Below are 13,333 nucleotides of genomic sequence, written 5' to 3' on the forward strand. Positions count from 1 at the left end.
AACGTCCTGCAGTGTCAGTTTGATCACCTGACATGAGGCATAAATTGGTAACAGAAATTTGTCACAGTTTGGTGAGCAATAGAGAATGGGGGAACCCTGTAGAATTTACACCATCTATTTGTTTTACCCTTGTTGTTTTATGTTTGTTCTGTTTGGTATTGTTGGTGTTATATGTTGAGGATTGCATAATTAAAGGTGTGCCCATTCTCAGCTGCAGTAAGTCTGAGAACTGGAGACGGGTTTAGCATTCCTCTCTCCACCCTGGTTGACCAGGAAGGGTGGCAGGTGAAAGGATCTACCCCCAGTCGTAGCAGGACTGGGCAATAGAGTAGTTGGAGAAAAGGAAGCCCTGGCTAAGCAAGTACCAGTCCTTCAGGGACTTGTTAAAATGTAACCATTCGTGCTCAGCATACGCCGTAACAGCAGTGTGTTTGCTACAAGAGGCAATTAAATAGTTAACGCCAGTGGGCCATGCGTTTTGCCCAGGTGGCAAGCCTCACGAGGGAGGACTCGGGTCGTCTTGTGAATAAAATGTTTTGGGAAAAGACCAGAAGGGTGGGGGCAGAAGCCCATGAAAGAAACGGTTCAGCGGAAAAAAAAAAAAAGGATCGGGCCCAGGCGGGCGGGCAACAGACAGAGAGCTTGGAGAACAGGTTGGAAACTTTTGAGGGTCTCGTGGAAGGAAGAAGTAAGTGAGTATAAGCATGGGGATTTCAAATACTCAGAAGGATATTTGGAATGGTGATTTGAATTGGTAAGTGGCTGTTGAAAGACAAAGCAAGTGATATAAGGAAAGAGCAAGTGATTTGAAGGAGAGTGAAAAGTTAACTCTGTAGTTGCTAGAGGGAATAGTAGTTGAACTTTGTAAAAATGCTAAAGAGAAAAGTTCTTGGTGTTTTTTTTAAAATGTTTGTAAATAAATTCAGGCAAAGAAATTATTAGATTGCAATCATTTGGCTATGAACAATTTTGTTGAATTAGCTGAAGAATGTATACAGTGCTATGTAAATGAAAATTTATTAGGCTCTAAGGCACTATAAGTGGTGATGTTTTCTTTCAGTGTTTAAAAGCAGGAGTTAAAAGTAAAAGCAAGCCAGAAAGCATCTGTATTAATGCAAATTATCTAACTGATAAGGTAAAGCCACTGAAACCTGGGCTGCCTATAAAACATATACAAGAAAATATGGGGTAATTCCCCTGTTTTGCCTAAAATCAACAAGGGTATTTGTATATTTTAAGCAATAATTGACTGCCCAGAAGGGGTAGACCTTTGTTTTGTCTTTCAGATAATCAAAGAAAACTAATGCCAGCTAAACAGCATACAACATACCATGATTTACTGGCAGAGTAAAAATTATGTTTTGTGTTTATGTTCTGTCTTGTGGTGTCTGTCTCAAGTGGCCAGAATTGTTGTTTAATATTTTCATGGGATGGTCTGGTTGAAATAAATCAGAAGGCTTGAATTGAAATGCAGATATTTGTTTTGTTCAACTTAAAATACAAAGTGTTTGGATACATCAGAAAAATGTGATATACTAAAGTCTTATGTATTTTCTTAAGTAAAAGAAAAAAACTGCATTGGCCAAATTGCATACTAACAGTCTTTGGAAGCAAGGACATAAAAAGTTAACCCACTCCCCATATTGTACATGGGATCCTTCTGGCTACCTCAGATTTCTAGCCAGAGGGCTGGGGATGGTGGGAAGCTATTGAACTAGAGCTTGTATTAAATGAACTCCTCAAAGTGGGTGTGCTTGTCCTGGCTTGTTGTTCCAAAGCTCTGTAATAAGGTTATTTTAGTAGAAGGGTATATGTGGCATACATTAAATAATAAGACTAATGTACTGTATAACAGCAATGTGTATGTGTTCATTGTTAACAAAAGGTGTATAAGTAAAAAGTAAAAGTTTCCTTTGTAGGTTAAAAAAAAAGGAAGCCAAAAAGGGGAAAAGGAAAAAGAACGAGTTAAATGAGAAAAACTTTAACTAGCAAGCTCAGTCCAAAAAAAAAAAAAAATACACTGACTTCGCTCAAGGACACTTGGCTAACAACCAGAAAAGGGGGGCTGTACAATCTGCAAAGACACTAATGCAATGTGTTAGGTTTCCTTTTTACACAGGTAAAGACGCACTACCCGAAGACCCTAGCAGCCCTGCCACTCCATGGAACCTGGAGACCGGATCAATGTACAGGTCCACCAACAAAAGACTGCTTTGGCTCCACGCTGGAAAGGCCCTTATTGAGTCCTGCTGATTACCAACACCGCTGTGAAATGCCAAAAACTGATTGCTTGGACCCATGATTCTCACTGCAAAAAGACCCGTCCACATCAGGAGAACTCTCCTATATGATTAGCCTATTCTTTCTTCTAGTTCAACTGTGCTTCTGGACAGCAGGGAAAAAGGACAAGGTGACGTGCTAGCTAACCTCTCCCTTGTCCGCTGACAGACCTACTGTGCCTTTGAACTTTTCTAGAAGAATCAAAAACCATTACAGGCTGGTGTATTCCTAATCCCTCCCCTGTAGAATGCTGAACTACAACTGTTTGGGGAAAGAAGAAAAAAAAAACACTCACTCCACTGACATTGCCAAAGTCCAGGAATTCCTGACTAAAAAGGACATTGAGAACTGACCCTGGTAAAGAAACAAAAATTCTACACTGGCAGGAAGAAACTTGTGGGATCCTGTTTGGAAATGTGGTATTAATTGAATTTTGGGGTTTATTCTACAGGCTGCGCCCTGTGTTTTGGATAAATCCTTTAGTATGTATTGCCCTCCCTAATTGGATTTTAAATGACATTGCCTTTATCCAGTTTTCAGATCACTTTTACATACCCAGATTGCTCACAAGGGGCTGCCATTAGATTAGCACAACAAAGAGCCTGGGTTATTTCCTCTGGAGAAAGGGGAATTGACCAGATCCCTGTGGGCTGGGGCCAATAGTGTTGCAGTCATCTGAATTATTTTTCAAAGCCAAGAACATAATAAGAAATTGGGCCGACTAGAAAGGGCACTAGCCTTATTTTTTAAGCTCAGCTATCTTAAGTACAGGCTGGAGCTGGTGAGTTACATGTCATTTCCACCCTTAGTTCTATGACCCAGAAGTTACTGACAGAAATGGTGTTAAATATCACTAAGACTGGGAAGGCATTGCAGTGGGATCTAGTATGTTTAGAAATCCAGGATTTCCTGAATGACCAGCTGATGGCCATTTGGAGTAATCTTGAGCACCAGACTTGGCCCACTGCCCTTACAGACACATCTGAAGTACCATCTGATCTGTGGTCATGGAAACATATTTGGACACTTTCTGGATGAAAGTGTGTACATTTACAGTGCTCCTTCCAAGCATATGGACCGGTTAGGGTGGATGTGGGCTCCCACATACCGAATCCTGCCGGGTCCATGGGGAGGATGCATATGGGACTAAATTATTCACCGAGGCTTCTGGGAAATTAAACCATTGAGTATGCCTACCTGAGTTATAGTCAGTGCCCCGATCCCTTAGTTGTTAAATGAACAAGGTTCCACTCTTTTGTCCATGCATTCATTCCTGGGTTGGGGTGACTAAGCTTAAAAGAGCAGTTGTAAATATTTCTGCAGAGCTTCATTGCTTTTGGCCTCAAAGTGTGAAAACTCAGCCAAAAGGTTTGGTGAGTATTCTCAAAGGGGAGTTGTTGGAAAAATCATAGTGCTAATGAAGCCTTTCCGTATTAGGCCTGAGTAAACCAAAGTTATGTTATGCTTGTCCAAACTGTGTTGGAAAGCTTACAGAACTCATTAGACTGAAGGCCGTGTATCTACCTAAGTCAGCTATTTCGCTTATCAGTTTTGTTTGGCTCCCCAAGTATATGTTGGCTCCCCAAGTGTATGCAGCTGCGTTCACATGTATGCATCCAAAGTATCTAGTACAAAGGGTCAACGGATGTATCTTGTGTCCCCTTCAGAATGACAAATGTATCCTCAACAGCTGTATGTCTCTTGTAGCCCCCACAAAATGATATATGTATCCTGCGTACCCAATTATCCACAGGGTTTATAGGTCAACCAAATGACGTAGACAAACGTAGGCTAAGTTGTTTGTTACCGGCTATAAAGGTAGGCCGTTTGGCCATGAAAGGTGTGTCTCTTTCTCTGGCACTAGCCGAGAGGAACACCCGCTCAGCTGACCGATCAATAAAGGGTGTGGTACTCGTCTTCCTGTCTCCGTGCCTCCTTGGTGTAATTAGGTAAGCTCCAGGGGGAAACGAGCCCTTTTGGCTAACAAGGAGATCTGGGGAGTGGTCGTGTGAGGCCAGAAAAGGGAACTGGGAAGGAAAGGAGGGATGACCAGAGAGGCTGGTAGTGAGACAGTTAGTTCCATGGGCTGCTTTGTGACTGGGTACCACATAGCAGCTATTTAATGCATTGCACTGCAGAACTGATATGTTGTTGCAGAAGGGTGGTGTGAGCTGAAATCCTTTTCTTTGAGGAGAAGGTCTCACATGCTGCTCTTTTCCCACAGGGTGCATTGCTTGAGATCCGTAGTCATCAGTCAAACACATTCACCATGCTGTGTCTCGTGTTCCTGGGCCCTTCGTTCTGTACTGTCTGGAATACAGCAATGTCACTATGAGATTCAACAGGGAACCTGAGGAGCAGCCCTCTGGAACCAGAAAAGGAAACCCCACTGCCGGGGGGGACTGGTGACTGGAGATGCTGCCGAGGACACAGCTACTTACATGGGCTGCTCTACAACTGGGTACAATGTTGGGCCAGATTCTCACGTGGTGCAAGTTGGCCTAGATCCATTGAAGTCACTGGAGGTACATGGATTTTCACCGAGGGGAGTCTGATGCATCATTACCACTGTTTTATCACATTGTTCTTGGCACCTGTGTAGTGGGAACTGCTACATTGATGTGAATTAACTTCCCCAGGCCAGGAGCGGCGCCAGGGTTTTTGGCGCCCGAGGCGCAGGGCCAGCTCTACCCATTTCGCCACCGGTCCGCAGCTCTGGTGGACCTGCCGCAGGCGTTCCTGCGGAGGTTCCGCTGGTCCCGCGGCTCCGGTGGACCTCCCGCAGGAGCCGCGGGACCAGCGGACCCTCCGCAGGCACACCTGGGAGAGGTACACCGGGGCCCCCTGCCACCCTCCCGGCAAAATGCTGCCCCCCCCCCCAAATCCTGGCGCCCTAGGCGACTGCCTAGGTCGACTAAATGGAAGCGCCAGCCCTGCTCCAGGCCCAGAGGCCTCATGGCAGCTGGCTGCCACATCTTCACAACTTAAATCAGGAGCAGACAGGAAATAAATTCAAAGCCCTGACAGCAGGGGAGAGGGCATTCAAACTTTTTAACAGTTTGGACCCAATTTCAGAGACGTCTCCCCTCCCATTAGCCCGCCTCTGGCCACTCCAGCAATGCGTGATAAGCACAAGGAATATCCGCTGCCTGTTTGGTATCTCTGTGCTGCCTGTGAATGCAATTGTTCATCTGGAAACAAGGGAGCCCCGCTGCACCAGCAGAGGGCTGAAGCTAACAGATTTTGCGGGATATTCAGTATTTGGGTTGATGCTGGCTGCCTGTCCCACTGGACCTCAAAGGCAGGCAGAGTTCCATAGACACGGTGTCCCACCAGATACCCTGGGAGCTTAGGATCCAGGGCACCAACGCTTCAATGTCACCTGCACAGGAGCTGTTTAAAATTCCACGCTTCACACAGACCTCGACTCACTGACCAGAGCATCATGGTCACAGCTCTAGATGGAAGTCAAGTGCTGGATACCATCTTCCCTCTTTTTTCCTATCAGGTAATTGAGAAGTCACATCGCGCAGGACTAGGAATGGAAACCAGAGCTTTAATGTGGTGCTTTTCAGACTGAATGAGTCAAATATATGGTCTGTGATTATCCTGTCACTAATCACTACACCACACTCCCTTAACTCAGCAGTCCAGACCTCTACTATTCCACTGCTCTTTAGCAAATAGATGTGTAACCCGCTTGTAACAAGTGTGCTCTACTGAGAGAACCAGTTCAGGGTGAATTGCTAAGAAACAGGGCAGCTGCAGCCGCAGCCCCAGCCTGGGGGTCCTGCACTTCTAAGGCACCAAACCAGCCAGCCAGAGAGGACTTCGGTCTGGCCCCACTGGCCAACCAGACGTCATACAAGCAATTCCCTCAGATACCCAATTCCCTTGTATCACCACCAGCGCCACTCCTTATAGGGATGACTAATTATGAAAACCAGTGTCCCCAGTTAAAGGTCCTCCCATTCCCAAAGGACCAGCCACAAAACCCAGGTCAATATACAAATCAGATTGTGCCAAAAAAAATCACACTTTTGCCAATCCTTTAAAATCTAAAATCTAAAGGTTTATTCATAAAAAGAAAGAAATAGAGATGAGAGTTAAAATTGGTTAAATGGAATCAAATACATACAACAATGGCAAAGTTCTTGGTCAGTCTTGTAGCAGTGAATGGAATAAACTCCTGGCTCAAATCAACTCTCTGGGGTCCATCCACAGCTGCGCTGGGTCATTCAGTCCTGTGTTCAGAACTTCAGTTTGTAGCAACGTCCCTCCAGAGGTTGTCAGAAGCAGGATTGAAGACAAAATGGAGGGGTGTCCATGGTCCTTTGTATCCTTTGTCATGTGGCAGAAACCCCTTGTTCCTACTGTGGAAAATTACAGCAGCAAGATGGAGCTTGGAGTCACATGGGCATGTCACATGCCCACACATGACTCGGTTCCTTACAGGTAGCAGCCATTGAACATTCCCAGGAAGGCTCATTGGATGTGGATTGGAGTCTCCCAGGCTCCATTGTCAGTCAAGTACTTGTTGATTGGGCCATTCAACTTGACTAGCCCCTTCTCAATAAGCTGGCCAAATGTTTCACTGGTGCTACTCAGAAGCAAACAGTGAAATACAAGTACAGAGCCAATATTCATAACTTCAAATACAAGAATAATACACACATACCGAAAGCATGAGCATAACCAGCAAATGACAACCTTTTCATAGACACCTCACTTCACCATCTTTGTACAAGATTTGTTGCAACTATATGACAGTGGTTGCAATAATGGTCTATATGGTCTTAGTTCAATTAGGTAAGGTCACACCCCTATCTGCTCTCAATGGACTTGCCTGGGAACGTTCCATCTGGAGTCTAGGTCGTGGCTTCTGCTGTGACTAAGCGAAATCAGGCATGGACGTGGGACGTGCCCATGTGACTCCAAACACCATCTCGTTACCTGTCATTTTCCACTCTCTCCACTGAGGGCTTTGTTTGAAACAATGGGGGTTTCCATCCACAAGCTATAAAAAGCCCTGGACACATCTCCATTTGGCCTCTTTCCTGCTCAGACCTCTTGATGATGACCTTATACTAATGGGAGCGTTCTAACCAAAGGACTGAGGACCTTCCAATGATTCAGAAGCAACCAGAGACTTAAAAAGCCAACAGTTTATTCCATCACTGCTACAAGCGTGATCCAAGAACTTTGCAATTCTTGTATGTATTTGATTCTTTCAACCAATTTTAACTGTCACCTTCCTTCCTTTCCAGAAATAAACTTTTATATTTTAGATACTAAAGAATTGGCAACAGCATGATTACTGGGCTCAGATCTGAGTTGTAGATTGACCTGGGTATGTAGCTCATCTCAAACCCCAAACCTTGCTTGTCGTGAACCCATGCGATATTCTCACCAGACTGTGCCAGAGAGAGGGAGCTAGATGACATTGTCATTGCCACTGGTTCCAACTGAATCCCAAACAACACCTGGGATGTGTGACTCAGGGCTTGTCTGCACTTAAAACACTGCTGCAGCACAGCTGTGGTCCTTCCATGTAAACACCCCTATGCCAATGGGATGCCATCTCCAACTGCTAGTAGCTGGCTGATGGAGGAATTCTTTCTTTGACCTAGCACTGTCTCCAGGACGGGGGAAGGACTTCTGTTGGCTCAACTAGGCTGCTTGGGGGTGTGGATTTCACCCTTCAATGATGTAGTTATGCCGACCTAATTTTCTAGTGTAGCCAGGCCTAAGTAAGACACCTCCACTCCCAGCCTTTTTCCTTCCTGATCTATTTTTATAAGAACATAAGAACAGCTGTACCAGGTTAGACCAAAGGTCCATCGAGCCCAGTATCCTGTCTACCGACAGTGGCCAATGCCAGGTGCCCCAGAGGGAGTGAACCTAAGAGGTAATGATCAAGTGATCTCTCTCCTGCCATCCATCTCCACCCTCTGACAAACAGAGGCTAGGGACACCATTCCTTTCCCATCCTGGCTAATAGCCATTAATGGACTTAGCCTCCATGAATTTATCCAGTTCTTTTTTAAACGCTGTTATAGTCCTATAGTTTCTTTTTCCTGTCCCTCTCCTTCTGCTTCTGTTCAATCAAAATCTGACTTAGCTGGCCAAGACTGTGTGTTTTGAGCACTGCTGTAAGCCTGTGAGCAGAAAGCCAGCTAAATGCCATGCCCCAAGCAGCCCAATGGGGGTACAAGCTTGCTAGGTCTCTGAGCGGCTGGCAAGGCCTTGTGCTAGGCCAGAGCCAGAAGCTGCATCTTCTATCTTTGCTGTTCTCTTCTTTCCCCGTTTGGGTGTGTTCGCCTTATCTTAGACTTTATGGGATTGGACTTTAACAAGAGACACCACAACAGTGACAGCTCCAGCCCATCTCAGCTGATCTCTCTGATCTCCCCAGGACAGCTGTTACCTTCTTCAAAACCATCCAAGAGACCATCACATAAGGAACTTTCCTTCTAAAAACTCTCCCAGCTGAAGAGAAAGGGCACAGGGGATGCTGTTAAAGACAAGCCTTACTGACTCCTTTACATTCCCATTGCTTTAACTCTGTCTCTGTTTCTCTCTGTGTTTCAGTAACACACTAGCAGGGATGTGAGAGGTGTGTTTGCCATGGGACTAAGCGGGCTGAAGTCTCTCTCTACCAAACCGCCAGCCTTGTTTCCCCCGTTCAGTGTTGGACGGTGACAAGGGCACGTTAACACCTTTCACTCTTTCGGGGACCTTGAGCCTGTTTAAATGACCACAGAAGTTCCTGCCCCCTGTGTGAGTTGCATGGGGGAACTGAGCGTCTTTTCTCCTTTCTCCCCTCTAGGATGTCAGAAGCCCCATAGACGGGGCGTGGCTCCTCCCCCTGCACACGCCATTAGTCTGTTTCCCTGCGCAGGTTCAAATCCTGCTCACAGCAAGGCCAGTGTTTTAGCCACAGCCCATCTAAGAGGCCAGGGGCGGCTGAGTCTCCCCCAAACGGCCACCCATGCAGGGGGGAACACTGGGGATGTGGGGCAGGTCACCCCGTCATGGGCCCATTGTCATCTTTCGAGTGCTGGAAGCGAAGCTCCAGAGAAGTGGGGGCCCAACCTGCACCCGGCTCCGCCCTGCCTCTTAACCCGATGCCCTGCTCTGCCTCCTCCCATCCCCCTCCGCCTTTTCCCCAAGGCCTGCGCCCCACCCCCGCTGGGCCTTGTCCCCTGAGCCCCCTCCCTCTCTCTGCCTCTTCCTGCCCCTGCTGCGCCTCCTGCCCCAAGGACCCTCCCCACCCCCCGCTCACCTAAGGCAGGAAAAAGCGATGGGTGCCTGGCCCCATGGCAGCCCCCCTTAGGGGAAAGGGGCAGAGAGGAGAAAGCAGCAGGTGAGTGGCGTCTTAGATCATAGAACTGGAAGGGACCTCAGCTAATCCAACCCCCTGCTCAGAGCAGGACCAATCCCCAGACAGATTTTTACCCCAGTTCCCAAAACGACCTCCTCAAGGATTGAATTCCCAACCGTGGGTTTAGCAGGCCAATGCTCAAACCACTGAGCTGTCCTCTGGGGGGATGGGTGGGGCTGGTTGGGGGTGGGGGGGTGGGGGCGGAGGGCAGTGAACAGCAAGTGGGCGGGGCCTCGGGGGAAGAGGATGAGCAGGGGCAGGGCCTCTGTGGCCGGGCCATGGTCTGGGCACCGGTGGCCCCCCAACTTCTAGGGGTCACTCATCTGAAACCCAGGATGAAGTGACATGGGCCTGAGTCTTGTTGGGGCTGAGGCTACATCACACCTTTACCTTCGGGGCTCTACCGCGGCATAAAGCCCCCAGACACGGCCAGAGACAGGGCAAGGGGCCTCAGCACGGGAGAGAGTCAGGCCCAGAGTTAGACAAGGGGGGCAGAGAATAGTCTTCATTCTGGTTAGTTACACGGCGCCCTTGCTAGAAATCCTTCCTGTATTTTCTCCAGGTCACTCCCTGACGCTGTAGCGCTGCCCCGTTCCCCGTTTGTGCCATTGAATTGTCAGGTTCTGTCAAATAATAGCAGCAATCCAGCCATAAACACGACAGCCTGAAATCTCAGCTCTCCCCTCCCCTCGCTAAAGAGAGAGAGGAGACCCAGGCAGCCAGTTTCTCTGGGACAGAAGACAAAGGACAGAGGCTTGTGGGAAGATGAGATCGGATGCTTGGCTGGAAAGAGGGGCGTCTGGACTGGGGAGAAAACAGCCAGAGCCCACATGGCTGCAGGAGAGACCTAGCTGGACTGTGCAGAGGAGGTTAGGCCTGAGGCCCTGAGAGTTTCCTGTGCTATGTTCAGATGCTCAATAAACCCCTCTCTTACACTGGCTGAGCATCACTGCAGTCTAGAGATCAGGGCTGCATTCTTCCTCTGGGAGTAGAGGCCCCAGGGTCCAGAGGAGGGGACTCCTGAGGGCCCATGGCAGACAGGCATGCTCAGGTCTCAGAGAAGTGCCTTTCACGGAGGCAGAGGGCCTTTACCCTCGAGAGAGAGTGAATCTCCAGAAGGGCTGTCACACTGAAGGGGTTCCTTCCAAGGACTGTACGGGCTGAGAGACTGCACAAGTCCTGGGAGGCAGTGACACCATCCATGGCTAGATAAACAGAGGCTGGAAAGGAGGTGATTCAGCTGTAGTGAGACTGATACTGGAACACTGCATCCCGTTCTGGTGTCCACGTTTCAAAAATAACGTTTTAAAAACTGGAGAGGGTGCAGAAAGAGCCATATTTGAGGATGGAGAAGATGTCTTATAAGGAGGCATTGAAAAGCTCAATCTGTTTAGAGGTGAGCTGATTGCAGTGTGCAAGTGCCTTCGCGAGAGAAAACACCAAGTATTTAAAGGGCTCTTTAGTCTTGCAAAGAAAGGCATAACAAGAACCAATGGCTGGAAGCAGAAATCAGAAAAATTCTCATTGGAGCAAGGCAAGATTTGTAAGAGGGAGGGTGATTCATCACTGGAACAAGCTGCCAAGAGAAGTGATGGATTCTGCATCTCTTGATGTCTTCCAATGAAGACTAGAGGCCTTTCAGGAAGGTGCTTTAGTCAAAAAGAAGCTATTGTGATACACAGATGGGCTGGGATATGCAGGGAGTCAGATTAGATGCTCTAATGGTCCCTTCTGGCCTTAAGGCTACTAATTTATAAAAAACTGATGTTTTATTGTGTAGCGGCTCCATCCACAGACTGAACAGTCATTGAGTGCAGTGATTCAGGGGAAACAACTCCAACACCCAACAAGGCTGGCCAGGGGCAGGACATCAGCTTTGAGGGGAGGGGTGGGTGTGGCAGTGACATCACAAAGGCCTTTTGCAGGAACTCGGCCTATTGGGCAAAGGTGGTGGGAAGGGGGTGACCTCACAGAGAGACCCCGACATCAGCCGGGCAGGACCAAGGTTCAGGGCTAGGCCTGTCTCTGAGACCCCCCGGCTTTGCTGCCGCAAGTCTCCTTCGCGAGGTCTCTCCTTGAGGGCTGAGAGAGAATTAGGATTCACGGCTGTGAGCATGAGGAGGAACCTCTGTGGAGTTTTCTCCTTTCCTGCCACTGACTGTGCCGAAAACAAACTTCCCTTTGAGAAGGTAAGAGGCTGAGAGAGGTTTGGAACCTGTTCAGTCTGATCCACCTGGCGCAGGCAGCATTCTAGGCCCAAGAAACACTGGCTTCAGGTGGCAGAATTTGATTTCCTACCTAGGGTTTGATGGTTGGAATCCCTGGGGACATTGGGGTTTGTCCTTTTTGGTTTCCCTTTTCCTCTTTCCTCCCTCCTTTCTCTTGCTTCTTTTCCCCCTTTCCCCTGCTTCCCTCCCTCTACCAAGGAGGGGTGTGTGGAGTGTGGGTGGGGGAGGGGGTTGCTCTCATTGCAGAGGTCCTCACCAAGAGGTGGGGCTGGATCTGAGAGTGATCTCCTCTGATGGTGACCTGGGCCGTCCTTTGGCACATCTGGTGAGACCCCTCAGCCTCCCGCCCCCTCAGAGTCTCACTGCTGATTGGCCGAGCAGGGGGCTATCGACAGCGAGGAGACTCGGGTCCTTTTGGTCTTTTTTCAGATCAGGCAAAGAAGTCACAACCAATCCAATGTACGGGATTAATCTTGCTGCTTCTCTCCATTAATTGTCTCTTGGCAGTTCATGATTTCCTCTAATGTTCTAAGTTTTCTAAAATACTTGCTGAATAATTACTATGAACCACTGTTGGTCTATAGCTCACTTGAGAGCACTTTATTCTGATCAGTCAATGTATGAAATTCAAGATGTGACAGGTAGGTTGAAAGTCAGGAGCAGTGTTTCCTCTAATTTGTTGTCCGTGTGTGGAATGAATTGTGTTGTGCGCACCAATATGGAGGTGAGGTGTGACACATCACCTGTATATTGGTGCACGTTACAAAATTCATTCTGCACATGGATGTGTGACGAGGCGGTTCTGGCGGGACCCAACTGAGAGTGCCAAATCAGGACCAATTGCTCAAACAGGGCAGTCACAGCCCTAGGCTGGGGTTTTTCCACCTCTAAGGCAAACCAAACCAGCCACACTAAGAGGACTTCGGTCTCACCCCACTGGCTAACCACAAGTCACACGAGCAATTTCCTTAGACACTCCAGTCTCCCAGTATCACCAGTGCACTCGTCCTGGGGATGAATGGTTATGAAATGGTTATGAAAACCAACACCCCAATAAAAGAAAAAGGTTCCCTCGATCCCAAAGGACCAAGCCCCAGACCCAGGTCAATATACACATCAGATCTTACCCACAAATCACGCTGTTGCCAATCCTTTAGAATCTAAAATCTAAAGGTTTATTTGTAAAGGGAAAAAGGTAGAGATGAGAGGTAGAATTGGTTAAATGGAATCAACTCCATACAGCAATGGCAAAGTTCTTAGTTCAGGCTTGCAGCAGCGATGGCATAAACTGCAGGTTCAAATCAAGTCTCTGGAACATCCCCCGCTGGGATGGGTCATTCAGTCCTTTGTGCAGAGCTTCAGCTTGTAGCAAAGTCCCTCCAGAGGGAAGAAGCAGGATTGAAGACAAGATGGAGATGATACATCAGCCTTATACAGGGGT

General features: G+C 47.8%; 1 long non-coding RNA gene across 1 annotated transcript; it reads right to left on the reverse strand.

Annotated features, from left to right (window-relative positions):
- Positions 1–4,347: 4,347 nt before the first annotated feature.
- On the reverse strand, positions 4,348–12,204 carry LOC120387973. Its single transcript, XR_005590461.1, has 3 exons — positions 12,149–12,204; positions 5,703–5,815; positions 4,348–4,590 (listed from the first exon to the last, which is right to left on the reverse strand). It is a non-coding gene; the product is annotated as an uncharacterized LOC120387973 (long non-coding RNA).
- Positions 12,205–13,333: the final 1,129 nt, after the last annotated feature.

The sequence above is a fragment of the Mauremys reevesii genome, linkage group 21 (assembly GCF_016161935.1).
Source record: "Mauremys reevesii isolate NIE-2019 linkage group 21, ASM1616193v1, whole genome shotgun sequence".
Lineage (NCBI taxonomy): Eukaryota > Metazoa > Chordata > Testudines > Geoemydidae > Mauremys > Mauremys reevesii.